The sequence below is a fragment of the Podarcis gaigeae genome, assembly GCF_964106915.1.
Source record: "Podarcis gaigeae genome assembly, chromosome: 16".
Lineage (NCBI taxonomy): Eukaryota > Metazoa > Chordata > Lepidosauria > Squamata > Lacertidae > Podarcis > Podarcis gaigeae.
In genome coordinates this window covers 5,773,303-5,790,669 of record NC_139693.1, presented here as the reverse complement: position 1 = coordinate 5,790,669, position 17,367 = coordinate 5,773,303, and the positions used below count along the sequence as shown (strand labels likewise).

At 44.2% G+C, this 17,367-nt stretch overlaps 2 long non-coding RNA genes across 2 annotated transcripts; both read right to left on the bottom strand.

The window, feature by feature from the left end:
* Positions 1-64: 64 nt before the first annotated feature.
* On the bottom strand, positions 65-1,852 carry LOC310833522. Its single transcript, XR_014558743.1, has 2 exons — positions 1,245-1,852; positions 65-605 (listed from the first exon to the last, which is right to left on the bottom strand). It is a non-coding gene; the product is annotated as an uncharacterized lncRNA (long non-coding RNA).
* Positions 1,853-8,916: 7,064 nt separating this feature from the next.
* Positions 8,917-12,163, bottom strand: LOC310833088. Its single transcript, XR_014558556.1, has 2 exons — positions 12,050-12,163; positions 8,917-9,551 (listed from the first exon to the last, which is right to left on the bottom strand). It is a non-coding gene; the product is annotated as an uncharacterized lncRNA (long non-coding RNA).
* Positions 12,164-17,367: the final 5,204 nt, after the last annotated feature.

Genomic DNA, 17,367 nt, shown 5'->3' with positions numbered 1-17,367 from the left:
TCTTTGGATGAAATGCAGAGATTTTAAAAATAAAAATAGTTTAAAAGAAATAAAAAATCAAGAGTTCATTATTACTCATTGTTTATTATTTATTCTCTCATGTGTGCAAATGAGCAGCAAATAGAAATAGCTGGATGACTCTCTTTGCTCTTCTCATGCTCCAAATGTAACAGGAGATGTTCCCCTTAGAAGAGGAGAAGAGGTAGCTGAGAATTTGGATTATTGGGGTGGTCGAATTTGGCACAGAGATAAAGATGAAAGTGCCTCAAATGCTCAGGAACTGTAGTTGAAATGATTCCACCTAATTCTTCCAGAATTAGGCCCTTCTAGGAATTCTCCTTGGTGTTACTTCAGCTTCTGGGATGGTACTTGGAAGACTTGCTGCTGCTGTTGCTGTTGCTGCTCTTGTTGCTTCCCGTGACAGCCGGATGAACCCCGATTGCCATGACACCCTCCGCTGTTTCTCCGTCCCAGACAGCAGGAACCTCGGTCCTCACTGGTGGAAGACCTCCGGCCACCACAGCAGGACCCTTCCTCTTTCTCCTGCTTGTAGCATTGGTCTTTGTCCTGATGGGAACACATCTTTCTTGGTTGTCAAAGCGAACCTGTAGGAAACAGATCTGGGCTTACTTTTGTTGAATCAGTTTATTTACAATTCCTTTGCATCCCAACTTTCCTCCTGGGAGCCCCACAAGGCATCCATACATGACCCCCCCCCCTGCCCTATTTTATTCTCACAACAACCCTGCTGTTGGGCTCCTTGCCTCCTGCCCCACCAGTCAGCATGGAAATTATCCAACATCTCTCTCACACTAATCCAGGAGTAGCCAATGTGGCGTCTTCTAGATGTTGTTGGATGGCAACTCCCAGCATCCCTGAACATTGGCCATGCTTGCGGCTCATGGGAACATTGAACAGATTGCTCCCAAGACCACATTCAGACCATACATTTCAGGCCCCAAGAAAAAACTTTAAATAGTCATGGCTTCCCCCAAATAATTATAGGAGATGAAGTTTGTTAAGAGTGTTGAGACTTGTTAGGAGAATGATGGGAGCTGGAGTCCAGCAGCATTGGAGGGAACCAGATTTCTTCTAAGGCCTTCCACCATGCCAGTCCCAATGGGCACCAATCACCACTGTCTGAAAGGAGGACGAGGGAGGGAGGGAGGGAGGGAGGGAGGGAGGGAGGGACAGAGACAGAGAGAGAGAGAGAGAGAGAGAGAGAGAGAGAGAGAGAGACTTACCTAGTTCACCAAAGAGATCTCTGGAAGTGCAGCTGTTGTGAATGTCAGCCTCCCACCCAGGACACCATTTTATACTGTTCCTTAGCCAACCCCTCCTGTCGATTGAGCCATTGCCCAGCCATGCCTATTTGTTTTCGTTTCCTATGCATTTTGTACCAATCTCTCTCTTAATTAGTTGGAGCTGTGCAACCTTGGCTTTGACTCATGGCATTGCACACAGAATTTCCAAGCAAGGGATGATGTCTCCATCCATTGGGTCTCAGTCGTGTTGTCCTTGTGTCACCTGGGCAATGATTGCTGGACACACCCCATATGAGTCCCAAGGTGGGGAAACCAAGGGTGTTTCTCTCTCTTATGAGATCACTTGGTGTGGGCAGAGCTCATCCATATTCCTTGGAATTTCAGTTATGGCTAAAATGAACCATAAGATGTGGATTTGATTACTCACCACTTTCATAGAATAATAAGACTGGAAGGCACTAGGAGGGTCATCTAATCCAATCCCCTGTAATACAGGAATTGTTTGTCCAACCTGGGGGTTGAACCCATGTCTGTGAGATTAAAAGTCTTATGCTCTGCCAACTGAGCTATAATCGATCACATGACATGGTGCACACACACCATATATATATATATATAAAGAGAGAGAGCGCGCTTTATTGGTTTTAAAAAACAAAAACAAAACAAATCCGAATCAACAAAAACAAAACAAATCCGAATCCATACATATTACAAAGGAAAAAAATATTTAGATTCATACATAACAAATTCCATCATGACTTCCGATCACCGCAATGTGGTTTCTAAATTACATTTTTGGCTACACACTTTCTATTGTCTCCCCAAAGTTGTTTCAGTTATATTGATTTTGTACAGTTCTCTAATTTCATGCAGAAGTCCATTCAGGCCTCCCAGAGAATTTAGATTTTTGTAATGTTCTTTTAAATATACTCTGTAAATATCCCACTCTCTTTGGATGTTTGTTCTGTGTCATCTCGGAGTCTTGCTGTCATTCTTTGTGGGAGTCATACAGCTAAGGCAGAGGCTTGTAAAAACTGCATGGGCCCCCTGACATTCCTCTGGGCAATGATTACCTTATACGGAGAGGGGAGTGTCAAGCCTTGACCGGATGAGGTAACAGGAGACTTTGAAAAAACGGCCATGCGGCTGGGAGAATAAAGGAGATAATAAAAAGCTGCCGGAGGAGAAAGGCTGAAAGGACCAGCTCCCCAGCATTATGAAAATACACGCTGCCTCATTGTGTCTTTTTTCTATGCTATGCTAAGCACCACCTGACTGGCTGGCTCCAACAAGTGGTGCCCTCTCTGAGGCTCAATTAAAAGAAGAGGAAAACTTAAAAGAAAGGAGGCTGACTGAAGAAAGCAGTTGAGACGGACTTCAAAGGCTAAAGAAAGGAAGTAGTGGGACGCTGACTTCAAACTTCAAAGGAAACCATAAGAGGCTTCTCGATCATCGACTCACCCCGCCCGGAAAGGGCTAATCAGCGCTGAATTCATCTAAGGATCCCTGGTGAGTCGATCCCTATTATATTAATTTTAGAAATATGGGCAATTCCCTGTCATCTCCGCAACAGAAATTTTTAAAAGACTTACAATTTCTCCTGTCCTCCAACCAATTGGAAGTTCCTGAGGGTGATTTGATACAGCTCATTCAAGCCATCGATGAGCATTGCCCCTGCTTTGCTGCAAATGGGACTTGGGAACTAAAGCAATGGGATAAGATTGGAACATATTTTCATGGACACCCCAATTTCAGTGTTCGAATTTTAAATGCTTGGTGTAAAATTCGTTATGCTATGGGCTCTCTATCACCAAAAAATATCTCCATGGCTACATTGCCAAAACAACCTTCAGCTTCATTAATTCAGCATGCTGCTATGCCATGTGTTCCAGCACTTGTTTTGCCAGCAGCCCCAGACCCCAAACCTCCAGATTGCAGTGCCTCACCAGAGGACCCAATTCTGCAAAAATACAGTGGTCTGGCTGGAAATGACCCTGCTCTTTCAGCAGCAGAACAAGCTACCCCTTTTCAATGTGCAGTACTTGCCTGTTCCTTATCACAGGATACCATGGCATTCCCTGTTATTGTGCCCCCTACTGGTGCTCCAGCAGGAACTCAAGCCCAGCACCAACCTTTTGACTTTAAAATCTTGAAAGAGCTTCAATTGTCAGTTAGGACAAATGGACTGCAAGCTCCATTTACACAAGCTCTTTTGGAAGCCACATTAGCCCAGCTATTGGTTCCAGATGACATCAAGCTTTTGGCACGTACGGTTTTACCCCCATCAGCAGGTGTATTGTTTGCCCATGAATGGGAAATCGCCTGTCGTGCTTATGCTCCTGCTTTACTGCAACAAGCAAGAGGGAATAATCCTAATCTTACCCTCGCAGATGTAATGGACGCTATGATGGGGCGTGGGCCCTTCGCTCAGGCCTCAGTACAAGCCACACTGCTGCAGATCTTATTAAGGGATACTGCTCTTGCTGCTCAACAAGCAATGAGAAAAATCCCGGAACCCACCAGTGTTCAGTCTAGGTGGGGTTCAATCAGACAAGAACCTAGAGAATCATATTCTTCCTTTATGGACAGGCTGATTACAGCAGTGAGTAGACAAATTGAAAATCCTGAAGCCAAACAAATAATTATCAAACAATTGGCCTTTGAAAATGCAAATGAGGATTGTAAGGTTGCGTTGCGCCCGATAATACACAATCCTACCACAGACACAGCAGCTATGCTTCGCATTTGTCAGTCTGTAGGTACAGCCACCCACAAGGCTCATCTGCTGGCGGCAGCGCAAAATAAAAACCAGCCTGTAGCCACCGATACAACGTTTCCAGCGTGGCAAACCAAGATCACCGATACCTCAGTGTGGGTAGAGTGGCCTCCACCAAAAGGAAAAATCCGCAGCAATGGCACCATCTCGTTTCTGAACAGCTTATTTCTGACCCTTGGCCACATTGAACTGTCTTCATCCCACTGGCTCCAGCAGACAGGAACGGTTTGCTTTTACATTGCCAGTATATAACAATTTGCAGCCCACCCAGCGATATCAGTGAATTGTTCTGCCACAAGGCATGCGGAACTCCCCTACACTTTGTCAACATTTTGTGGATGAAGCATTGAAACCTTTCCGCATGCGCCACCTAGAGGACAAGCCTTTGTGGGTTCCAGCTCGACGCGTGCAGCCATGGCGAGTCCCTTCAATTGCGGAAGTGCCTTCCCCACCATCTGCCTTGCCATCCTTTGCTGCACCGTTATACAAGGAAGAGAAGCAGACGACCCAGTCCAGTTGAAACCACCATATTTCACCTTATCAGCTGGCAAGCCGCTGTCATCAGAATCCTACTCTGGCTGGCAGCATCCACGGCTCAGCCACTCTCGAACTATAAGAACAGCTTTGTTGAATAAGACTTTTAGGGGAGAAAATTATCATAAGATATGGAGGGATAATATTTTTGTGCAAGATATGATTAAGTTTACTAGTTTATTGCATGCTTCTAAATGTTGGTTATGTATGCACATGCCCCCTTTTGCCAGCCATTCAGGCATAATGCTTCATGGTGTGCCTGTCAATGGATCTTTTCGATTTACAAATATTATATCCCCTAAGCAAACCTTTTGGCCTCCAGTACAATTGACCCCCCATGAGCCTGCCTCTGTTTGTTTTCAAATTAGAGAGGGGAAAGAATCATGGGGCATATATCCAAACTGTCAATATACATTGAAATTCATGTTTAATAGCTCTTGTTCTCTTACAGGAACATACAGTGACCAATCTCAGTGCTGTAGAAGCAACACCAGTGCATGGCTAAAAAACTAGCAAAGGAAGCCTACCATGCAGCTTGGAATCAGAATTCTTATATTCTTGGCTTCGAAGTTGGCTTCGACGTTTATTAATTTTAGTGATCATTATAGTAGTTATTTGCATTATTTTGTGTTGATATATTCAATGTATTCCTTCCTTAATTTCTATGTGTACTGCATGGTTCTCCAGTCCGCGGCCCGCTTCCGGTTTCACAAGAGTCGCTTATCGCGCTCGTTATAATCGTGTTGGAACGGACATTTATGACTCTGATTAATAAAATAAAGAAAGAGGGCATGTGGGAGTCATACAGCTAAGGCAGAGGCTTGTAAAAACTGCATGGGCCCCCTGACATTCCTCTGGGCAATGATTACCTTATACGGAGAGGGGAGTGTCAAGCCTTGACCGGATGAGGTAACAGGAGACTTTGAAAAAACGGCCATGCGGCTGGGAGAACAAAGGAGATAATAAAAAGCTGCCGGAGGAGAAAGGCTGAAAGGACCAGCTCCCCAGCATTATGAAAATACACGCTGCCTCATTGTGTCTTTTTTCTATGCTATGCTAAGCACCACCTGACTGGCTGGCTCCAACAATTCTTGCTAACTTTGCATATTCTAACATTTTCATTTGCCACTCCAGTTTGTTAGGGATGGAATCTCCTTTCCAGACTTTTTCAGTTAAACTTCTTGCTGTGGCTATTGCATACATAAAAATTCTCATTTTTATTTTTTTTTAATTTTGTTACTCATTTTTTGGGGGGGAATTTTGCTACTCATTATACTGAGAAGAGAAGACTCCCTGGAAAAGACCCTGATGTTGGGAAAGATGGAGGGCTCAAGGAGAAGGGGATGACAGAGGACGAGATGGTTGGACAGTGTTCTCGAAGCATGAGTCTGACCAAACTGAGTCTGACTCAAACATGAGTCTGACCAAACTGCGGGAGGCAGTGGAAGACAGGAGTGCCTGGCGTGCTCTGGTCCAGGGGGTCACGAAGAGTCGGACATGACTAAACGACTAAACAACAACAACAACAACACTCATTATACATAGCAGAAAAGCTTCAGGCTTTTTGGTGAAGGAGAATTTAAACATTTTCTTAATTTGTTATAAATCATATCCCAGAATTCCCTTATTTTTCTTACAATTCCACCACATGTGGTTCATTGTGCCTTCCACCTCTCTGCATCTCCAACAAATGCTTGGCCTGGTTTTGTACATTTAGGCTACTTTTACAAGTGTTAAGTACCATTGGTAAAGCATTTTCATGAAATTCTCTTTCGGGTCATAGCACGCAGTGATTTTCAGTTCCTCCCTCCATAACTTTTCCATACTTCCATTTGAATATTGTGACCAAAATCACCTTTGGTGGACGTGCCCAAGGATTAAGACTTTCTGGGAGATGATCTATAATGAAATGAAAAAGGTATTTAAATATACCTTTCTGAAGAAACCAGAGGCCTTTCTCATGGGCATGGTCGGCCAATTGGTGCCAAAGAAGGACAGAACTTTCTTTATGTATGCCACAACAGCAGCAAGAATACTTATTGCAAAGTACTGGAAGACACAAGATTTACCCACCCGGGAAGAATGGCAGATGAAGGTGATGGACTACATGGAAGTGGCGGAAATGACTGGCAGAATCCGAGACCAGGGAGAAGAGTCGGTGGAGGAAGATTGGAAGAAATTTAAAGACTATCTACAGAAACATTGTAAAATTAATAATTGTTAGAAGGATGTTGGAATGATATTATATAATTTTAGCAGGAATGATATAAAGGAGTTGGGAATAACTGACTGCTAATTGGTGAAAGGAGGAAAGATAAAGTTACATTATATTAAGATAAATTACAGGATTAAAATTTTAAAAGAGGGGAAGGATTTGCTGAAAAGGATAATTGATATAGAATACAAAAAAGGGAGGTGTGAGGAGGTCAAGGAAATAAGCTAATGAAAGATAAGTAATGAGAAGATTTACTGTATTTTTCTTTGTTTTTTGTTTTTGTTTTTTCGTTTTTGTTTAATGGATTTTATTTTGGTTCTTCATATTGTGATGTGTTGTTTTATTTTTCTTTAATGTGGTATTTTTACTTTTTCCTTCTGTAACCTTTAAAACTTTAATAAATATTATTTTTTAAAAAATGAATATTGTGACCAAAATCTTTGGCCCATTAGACCATTACTGATTTAACTTCCTCCTCCTTGACCACCCAGTCTAGGAGGAGTCTGTACATTTTAGAGAGTGATTTTTTTATGGTTTGAATTAGATCTTTCTCAAGTCTTGATATTTCTGTGGAAAAGCCCTTCTGTTTGTCTTTTTGGAATGTCTCATTTAATTGGAAATATTGCAACCAGTCCATTAAGTGGGTTCAAATTTCTTCAATTATTTTTTTAAAAAATGGCCTATTTTCCTTGTCTCCCAATAAACCTTTGTAAGTTGCTCAATTACCTCTCATTTTCCTTCCCTTTACCAATAATGCTTTTATCAGGGATAAACACCATGGCATTTTGGGCTCTAACAGGTCCTTATACTTAGCCCACACTACGTATAGCAATTTTCGAACCAGGTGATTCAAAAAGCCTTTGTGGACTTTAACCTTTTCATAACCTAGGTAAGCATACCAGCCATACTGATTATCAAATCCTTCCAGATCCAGCAAGTGTTTTGTAGTGTCAACCATTCCCAGATCCAGGAGAAACAAGCGGCCTCATGATACAATTTCAGGTCTGGCAATGGGGGGGGGGGGACCACCCTCTCTTTAACGTCATTTAATAGTTGGTGCTTGATCCTGAGTTTTCCCCCCAGCCAAATAAATCTTGAGATATCCCTTTGCCAATCCCCGAAACAGCTTGCACACCTGATCACTGGAATTGCTTGGAACAAAAAGATGATTCTCGGAAGCACGTTCATCTTTATGGTGGAAATTCTTCCCCAAAAGGAGATGTTTAATGTGTTCCAAATCTCCAAATTCTTTCTTTATCTCCTTCCAAGTCTTAATGTAATTATCCTGAAATAGACATGGTGCGCACACACCATTTGAATGGCAATGTCCATCATTTTTTGGAAACCCAACCCCCTCATATATTTTATTGGAGGGAAAATCCACTAGGGCACCATGGACTCCTATGATCTACAACCCAAAGGAGAGCATTAGACATTCATCTATATATTTTCCTAATCAGCCTTTCAAACTAACTTCTCTTCTCAGGTGGCAATCAGGTTGAGTCTGATTGGCAAGGAATTAGACAATATGACTCATCTGGGTGTTTTTGGAAAAGGTGGGAGCTGGGAGGAGATTCAAAAGAACACCTCTGTCTTTGCCTGAAATAAGAACAGAGGTAATATAATAGGTACACAGTGAACCTTTCACTGAAGAGATTAAATTTAGATCAGGTTTTCTTAAAAGCCACCTGCATATTCCACTGTGGAAGAAGAATATTGGAAGCTCCTTTATACTGAGACCGTAGGTCCATCATTCTAGCTGAATAATGGAAGAAGGATCCCAAGTTTAGCCAAAAGCATCTCCAATTGAAAAAAGAACACATGGGAAAGGATGGGAAACATCTTCCTCATTTTGAGGCCCTAGAGAGATGCAGCCAGTCACAGTAGGCCATAGTGGGCAAGATTATCTAGGCGGCTTCCTATTTTGGGAGGACTTCTAAATCAGTGGTAGGGAACCTTCTTTATGAAGAAGGTCTCAGGTTCATTCCCCAGCCTCTCCCATATGTTTTGTGTAAGGACTACTTGCAGAGCTTGGGAGCAGAGAGGACAATGTGGTTGAAGAGTAGGAACATTATGTGTGTATGGAGAAGTGAAGATAGGAAAAGAACACCATGACACTGAAAGGCTTGCAGGAAAGAAGTTTTTAATGCCTTGAAAGAAGTAGTCATAGCAGGAATATGAAAGACTGATGTCTCCCATGCCAAAGGAAAGTCTGGCTCATCCATCTGGAAAAGACAGCAACCGTTTGCTTTGCAAGAAGATATCTTCAAGAGGTGGTGGTCATTGCGGTGTGGGATTTCAGGTCTTTTTGGAGGCATCTACTTCATCTTCTGCTGAGAACTTCCACCACCACCGCCACTACCGCAACATCTGCCGCTGCTTCCGCTGCTGCTTCCACCACTGCTTCCACCACCACAGCATCCTCCGCCACTGCTGCTTCCACCTTGAGAAGATCCACCTCCACGGCCACCACAACATCCTCCACCACCTCCTCCTCCACCACCACCACCACTACCACCACTACGGCAGCATCCTCCACTCCTCTGGCTTTGTTGAGATGATCCACCACCACCTCTGCCCCCACAACAACAGCAACCGCCTCCACGGCCCCCACAGCAGCCACAGCCTCCTCCTCCTCCTCCTCCTCCTCTTCCACGGCCACCACAACAGCAACCGCCTCCACGGTTGCCACCACAGCAACAGCCACCTCCTCCCTGTTGTAGTCGTTGTTGGCTCATCTTTTCTATGGCTTTGATGACTTCTGGAGGGAGAGAGAGAGAGAAAGACCAAAGTCATTTTTTGATCTGGTTTCTCCAAGGGAGCAGCTTTTGGGGTATTCTGTAAAGCAGGTATGTGATCCCTCCAGATGTTGTTGGACTAGAACTCTCATTTTTCTTCTTCCATTAGCCATGCTGGTTGGTGATGATAAACATAAGAGTCCAATAACATCTGGGGGTCCAGAGGTTCCCTACCTTTGATAAACATCATTTCCTAGACCAGTAGGGTTGCCACGTGAGGAACATTCCAGACCCTGATATTTTAGAGCCCAAACCTGAGACCCTGGGGTGGTTCCTTGTGATGTTATGGGTCCTGGAGACTGAGGTTAGTTGAAAGAGAGAAGCAAGCAGGGCAGGCCCTCCCCAAGTATCTAAGCTGTCATTTGCAGCCAGCTCTGTTGGGATGAAGCTTGCAAGTTGCATGCACAGTCTTCTTAATGAATTATTACTTTTATTATTATTGGTATTCTTAAACACCTGGAGATTCAGGTCTCCGCCAGGCATTTGAAAGGAGATGTTAGGTTAGACCTGGAGGTTTGGCAACCCTATTGATCATCAATGGGAAGGCTCATGCCCTCCAGTTATTTTTGGACTCCAGCCTCCATCATTCTTTGCTTATCAGTCATGCAGGCTAGGAGTGGTGGGAATCAGGGACCAACAACATCTGGAGGGCTACTCGGTCCCCCTTCTTTATTTTACACCTCTGTATGTGTGTTTCATATATGACCCCTGATTGGTTGAGGCATGTTCTTTAAATATACTAGAATATTTCCCCAGGAAATTATTTCCCATCAGTGGTGGACATGCAACATCAGCAACCTTTGCAATCCATGCTCATACGATATTTATCCTTGCACCTTTGGGTTTAGAGGGTGCCCCAGAGAGATTTTTCCCTACAACACAGATGCCTCTGAATTGAGATGCTTTGTTCCCAAGTCAACATTGCTTTTAGGACATTTGACAGTTTTCAATTGTGTTTTCAGTATTCAAGATTGGTTCATTGTCCCTGCTCAAGTTCAGCCAATCTAACTAGGCACAAAAAGAAATTTCCACCTAAATCCTGATTTTACAGCATTTATAGACAGTATTCAAGCTCTTGCAAAATGCTATGTCAAACGAAGAATCCCAATTCAGTAAAATACATGCTTTGTATACCGAAGCCCCGCTGAGTTCAGTAATTAGCATCTCTGTCATAGATTTGCCACTGACACAGATTCCTAGACAACCACAACTGGTCAAAGGAGGAACAGCTAGGTGGGATGGACCAAGAGTTTGACTAAGAGGGGGGATGGGTAGCACAATTGCTTTGCATGCAGAAGCAGGCCACAGGTTCAATCAGAGAGGGCTGGGTCTGCAGAGCCGCTACCAGTCAATGTAGACAACATCGAGCAATCTGTAGCCAATGGTCTGACTCCATACAAGGGAACTTTGTTCATTCCTTTCTATGGAGGAGGACTGTGGCTCAGAGGTAGAGCATTGGCTTTGCATGCAGAAGGTCCCAGATTCAATCCCTGGATCCTCCAGGAAGGGTTGGGAGAAGATCCCGTCTGAAACCCTGGAGAGCTGTTGCAAGTTGGAATAGGCAGTACAGAGCTAGATGAACTCAACAATCTAATCAGGATAAAGGCCATTCAGAGGTTCAGCACATCACTAGGAATTCCATCAGGTTCTAGAAAGGGGAGAGATGGGTCTTCAGGGCCTCTTCCCCTTCCTTGCTAAAGGATTAATTTCATCAGGCTCATCCCATCATGATGGTTTACAGCAGGATGGAATACAATGCCCATCTCCCTTTACCTTTGGTCCGGCTGGCTGTGGATTATGAAAGTTGGGAGCCCAAGTATCTAAGTCCCAAGTTGTTAATGAGTTTCTAAGTTATCACAAGCATCTTGAATTTGGTTTGGTAAAATATTCTCATGAAAACAGGACAAGAAAGAAGAGCCTACTGGATTCTGACAAAGACCTATCTGGGCCAATATCCTGTTCTCCTAGTGGCCAACCAGATGCCTCAATAAGCTTCTCCTGAGCACAGCAGCAGTCTGTTCACTTGTAATTTCCAGTAACTGATGCTCAGAGGTGCAATGCTCCAGACATAGCCATCATAGCCATTAATACCCTCATTCTCCGTGAATTTGCCTGATCCTATAAGAATGTCAGGAGAGCCCTGCTGCATCAAGGAAGACCATCTTGTCCAACATCCTGTTCTCATAGTGGCCAACCAGATGCCTCAATGAGAAGCCTGAAATCAGGACCCAAGTGCAACGGCACCTCTCCCCACTTGCGCTTCCCAGTAACTGCTATTCAGGGGCCTACAGCCCTCACCAGTGGAGGTAGAACATAGCCACCATGACTAGCAGTCATTGACCTCTCTGATTGCAAATCTGCAAAGCGATTGGTCCTCCTCAATTAGATTTGGCAGAAGGCTCCCTTGAAGAATGACAGATCCATTGACAGTACAGGAAAAAAATGAGGTCCTCACACTTACCCGGTCAATCACTGAGAAGACGTTGTTGTCAAGTCAAGTGTTGTCGAGCGAATGAGGATCCCTCGGAACAAAAGAGCTTTTTATACCATCTCTAGACATTCCATTTCCGAAACCAGTGGCATTCTGAAAGAGCTTTTGACGCACCCTTGACCTCAGATTTCCTTAACTCCCCACCATCTTGCATTAATGAGTTTTGACTCATCCCTACATCAGATTCCTATCTTCCGTTACACTCGAGTATGTTATTCACCTGTGACTGTGGGTTCCTTCTGTCAGGATGAATTGTTGTTTGAACCTAGGACCTTCTGCAGGAAATGAAGATGCTCTGCCACTGGGCCTTGGTCCCAATATAGAACATAAGGAAGTCTTTTCAGACTGATGCTGCAGATTTTACCTGTGCATGCAGAGTTGATGCTCTGCCACTGAGCCACCTTTATATTACTGCTCTGCCACAATGCTATGGTCCTTTGCCTAAAAATCAAGTGAGATTTCAGTCCTGGTGTTCTTGAATAGAAAGCAGGTTTACAGAGGAGGATATTTGCTATGGAGTCAGACCATTGGTACATCTATCAGTGTGTTCAACGCACTGAATGGGCATTGAGTGTTTGGGGCTGTTGTCCGATTGTAATCATTTACCATTAGTTGCTCAGATAGTTTTATATTACTCTGCTGCCTTGCGGTTATGCGCATTTGTGAGAAAAGCTTCGGAAGTGAACCCTGAGGAAAAAGCCATTCCTGCTACCTTACGGGTTATCATCAGGAGAAGAAAACCTACACAAATACGGAGTGGAGTCCTTAAGAAGGTTAGATACTAGTGTCTTCCTCACCTCATTCCCACAACTCCTGCACCAAACAGGGGCCACATAAAATGCTCTTTTTCCCCCTTTGGATCACATCAGCAAGGCAGAGAGGGGGTTCTTATCATCTGGGCAGCCCAGGAGCTCCATGCATATGGCCCAGGCTTGTGCCCCAGAGATGACTCTTTGGTGTTGCTAAAGTAGCACAAACAACATAGGAGGCAGCAGTTGTGAATCAGTGGTCTCTTCAGCCACAACACGCGCATTGATGAGCCTTTTCCCACTGCATCCTCATTTTCTCAGGATTTGGCTTTCTTTTCAGGTCACCTTCATCTGCCCAAAGATGTCTACTCAGAAAAAGGACTGCAACATGGACCCACCAGCAGTAGCCAAGGAACAGCCTCAAAAACATGGAGCAGCCCTGCAGCAGCAAAGAGTTGAAAGAGCTTCCAACCCACCACCAGAGAAACAGCACTGGGATCGGAGCTGTGCTTGGTCCAAAGTGAAGTAGCAAGCCTGGTCTGTCATTACCATGAGGCATAGTATCTTAATTTCTCGTGCCTTTACAACAATAAAATGCATGTCTAATAATAGCTGAGTTCCATGTGTTATCGATGGTGGCATACAAATTGGTCAGTTTCAATTGCTGTTCGATTTTGCAAATTCAAATGAAGCACAATTTTATCTCATTTAATAAACGTCCAGCATTGCAAGGGCTTGAACAAGATGACCCTTGCTATTCCTTCCAGCTCTACAGTTCTATGATTTCATGTCCTGCTTGTGATTTCCCCATAGGCAACTGGTTGGCCAAAGTTTCTGACTACACACCGTACATTTACAGCACATTTAAAATACACGGATTCCGCCAAATAATCATTGGAAGTGTACCTTCCCCTTCACAGAACTACAACTCCCAGCACCTTGAACAAATGATTCTTAGGATTATTTGTGGAGAGAAGATGCCAGGGTTTTAATCTGTGCTCACAAGGGCTGGGCAAATCTCAGTTTCAATTTCTCTTCCTTTCATATATTTCCAATATTAAGCTTCCACATCAGTTTGTGATTTATTTATTTTTAATCCTAATGCAAAGTCATCAGCAGTTTAATTTTTCCTTAAAATATGCACGTGTTGTAGCAGGCAGATGACTCACCCTTTGAATGACATTTGCTTATCCGTTGTTGACTTATTTGTATTTATATTTCACCACCTGCCCTGGGGCAGCTTATGCGATGGCCATAATAACAGAGTCAAGTAAAATCAGTGAAGGAGATCAGTTGCAGGACCAGAACAAAACAGAGGATTGCCCCAATATCCAACCAGTTGTGATTATTGCTACGAGGTATGCAAAACCACCAGGTCACAGCCAACACGTGCACATTTTAAGCAGATGTAGGGCACAAATGGCCTCCAGATATTACTGGACTACAGTACCCATCATACTTGACCATTGAGCATCTGTGCTGGGACTCATTGCAGTTGGAGTTTAGCAACATCTGGATGGCCATGGGCTCCCAATTCCTTCACACCCATGTGTGTGCATTTAATATGTGATCCCCAATTGGTTGGGACATGTGTCTAGGACACAGGCAGAAAACTTGGAACCTTCAAAATATTGATGAACTACAAATCTCATCATTTCTGACTGTTTCCCATACTGGGAGGGGGCTGATGGGAAAGGTAGTTGAAGAACCTCTGGAGGCCCACCATAACATTTTGCACAAAACAGGATGGGATGGGCAAATTATTGAATACCAGCAAGAATGAAATAGAAGTGATTTAGCTGCTTAACCTATCCCCACCTGGTGGCCTTCCTTGAGGGAATTCTGAAAAAGGGGAATTCTCTCTCTTTTGCAGATGGGGGTCAGAATGTGATACTGGACTAAGCAGGGCACTGGTCTGATCCAGCTCGACTCTTCGATTGTTCTGATTCCATATGATGGGGATTTTGAGAATTGGTTAGGGGGATGCCCTGATTTCTCCTAGCCCAGCTTCCTAGATGATTTCCAACCACTTTCTTGTAGATTACCGTGGAAAATGAGCTGAAACAAATCAAAGCACTGGATGGGTTTGATTCACTAAGGAAGGGAGGAAGACCTACTGAATGCAGCGTATGAATGAAGCTATCCCATGGATGACCTGTATATTCCACCCAGATTATTTTCCTATCTCAAATCCACCACCTCCTGCTGATTACGGGAAGAGTAGTCACATCCTAAGCAATTATCATGCCCACACACTTCTCTGCAGGATACTATCAACTTCAAACATTACTTATAAAAGTCCTGATGGTTTAGGTGTCAATTCATCAGCAGATCCCTTGGTGAGGCACCCAACTTGAGTGATCATTGGTTATGCAATGTAAGCTTCCAGCCATAAGACACATCCAGTAGTCACAAGAACATGATATGGTGACAAGCCTGTTGAATGTCAACCAAGAAGAAGGCATGTAGTTCAGTGCTAGAGCACCTGTATTACATGATGAAGGTTGCTGGTTCACTCTCTGGCACCTTCTGGCACCTCCACGTAGATCAGGGAGATGCTCTCTGAACCACTGGAGATCCACTGCCACAGTATAGACAAAACTGAGGCTGATGGACCAAGGCTTTGACATAGTGTCAGGGACTGGCAGGACTCTGAGAAGTGTGCACCATGGAAGCGGAGATGGAATCTGACCCAGGAGAGGAGTGCTGTGTTTTGTGGGGAACTGTGCTGGTCAGGAGGCCAGAGTCAGAGGCAGGGGGAGCTTCAGAGCTGGAGGGTGGAGTTCAGGATGGGTTGGAACAAGAGGAGGAAGCAGTAGGTGGTTTTGTCATGAAGCTGCCACAAGACTCAGCTCCTTTGTCCTAGCTTTTGGAAGGTGTTTTGAACCAATGGATTCATTCCCTAGCTGAAGATGCTGGACTGGGTGGGCCATTGGCCTGATTTGTAATAGCTCTTCTTATGTTCTTATAAGTGAAGGTGAGAACTCTGTCCTTCATGCCCTGCCCATGGGCTCCTGGAGGAATCTTCTTTGCACATAGCTTGTGGGAGGTGTTTTGATCCAGTGGATGCATCCACTCGCAGAAGATCTGGGTGTGATTTTATTGCCAAGTCCACCTTTCACCTATATTCATGTAAACACACACACACACACACACACAGAGAGAGAGAGAGAGAGAGAGAGAGAGAGAGAGAGAGAGAGAGAAATCGGGCAGGTGCCTTCAGTGGCGGAATGTGTCGGGGGTGGGAAGTCTCAAGGGGGGCGGGGGACAGAGGGAGTGGTCTGCGGCTCATGTCACATTCTCTCTCACATGCAGCCTCTCCTCCCCCATCAGGCTTGAACTGGGAGCTGGAGGGGTTTTGGCTGGAGCTGCATGTGGCCCAGTCTAGCCCAGAAGAGGGGCAGCAGCTCTCTGCCACTGACTCTCCACTTCGCCCCCGGGGTAAACATGACCCAGACGTGGAGATGCCCCTTCCAGTCCCCATGTTATGCCACTAGGTGCCGTCCCTGTAGTCTTCAGCAAATGTTTAAAAAAGTTTAAACAAGTCTATCCAGATGTTTAGAAGGTTGGTGAGAGTTTTAATCGGTTTTTAGTTGTTATTTTAACTCTCCAGAAGTCTTAAATTATTTTTATTAATTCTTCTCGCTGATAATTTTATTGTTTTCTTTTTTTGTAAACTGCTTTCAGGGTGTTTTCTTTTTTACAATCCAGCAATGTATAAATTTTATGATATAGGTGTCATGAACACTTCTGACCCAAAGTATAAGCACTCCAGAGGAGTCAGAAAGCAGCAAACAAGAGAAAGGCTCGCATTCTTCCCAGACAGCTGTAAACGGTAGTTTATCAACTCCCCCTCGCTGTGAGAATGACAGGAATGCAGAGAGTGTGCTAGACAGCAACTGACTCTTTCAAATGACACAGGTAATGTCAGAAGGCGGGAGGGAAAGCAGTTTGACACTGGAAGGGAAGTTAATTCATCCAAGGAGCAGATGTATGAGAAAGGTCTTAGATAGAAAACAAAGCCAGAAACGGAAAGGGCATAGATTCTGGATATTCTGCCATACCCGGAAACACTCCCCAGAAGAGTCAACTGATTCATAAGTCACAGGCGTGAGGATGGGCATCTGAGGCTGAGTGTTTGTATTGCAATAAATCTTCAAGCTAATTACGACTTGCATGCTGTGTTAACAAGATGGCAGCCTGCCTCTTGACAATAAATAAACTAGATTCCTATAGTTTAAGGCTACCAGTGGCTTCTAGTCCTGATGTTTATATTCCCTCCAGGGTAAGCATATGTCTGCATTACATTTCCTAGAGATTGCAAGTCAGGGAAAGTGCTGTTAAACCTGCAACTTGTTCTGGACTTCCTATCAGCAACTTGATGCTGGACTAGACGGGCCATTGGCCTGATCCATAATAGCTCTTCCAATGTCCTTCTGAGTAAAAGGTAAGGGAGGACTCTTTCCTTCATGTCCTGCCCATGGGCTCCTGGAGTAATCTGACCGGCCACAGTAAGAGCAAGATTCTAGACTGACCTTT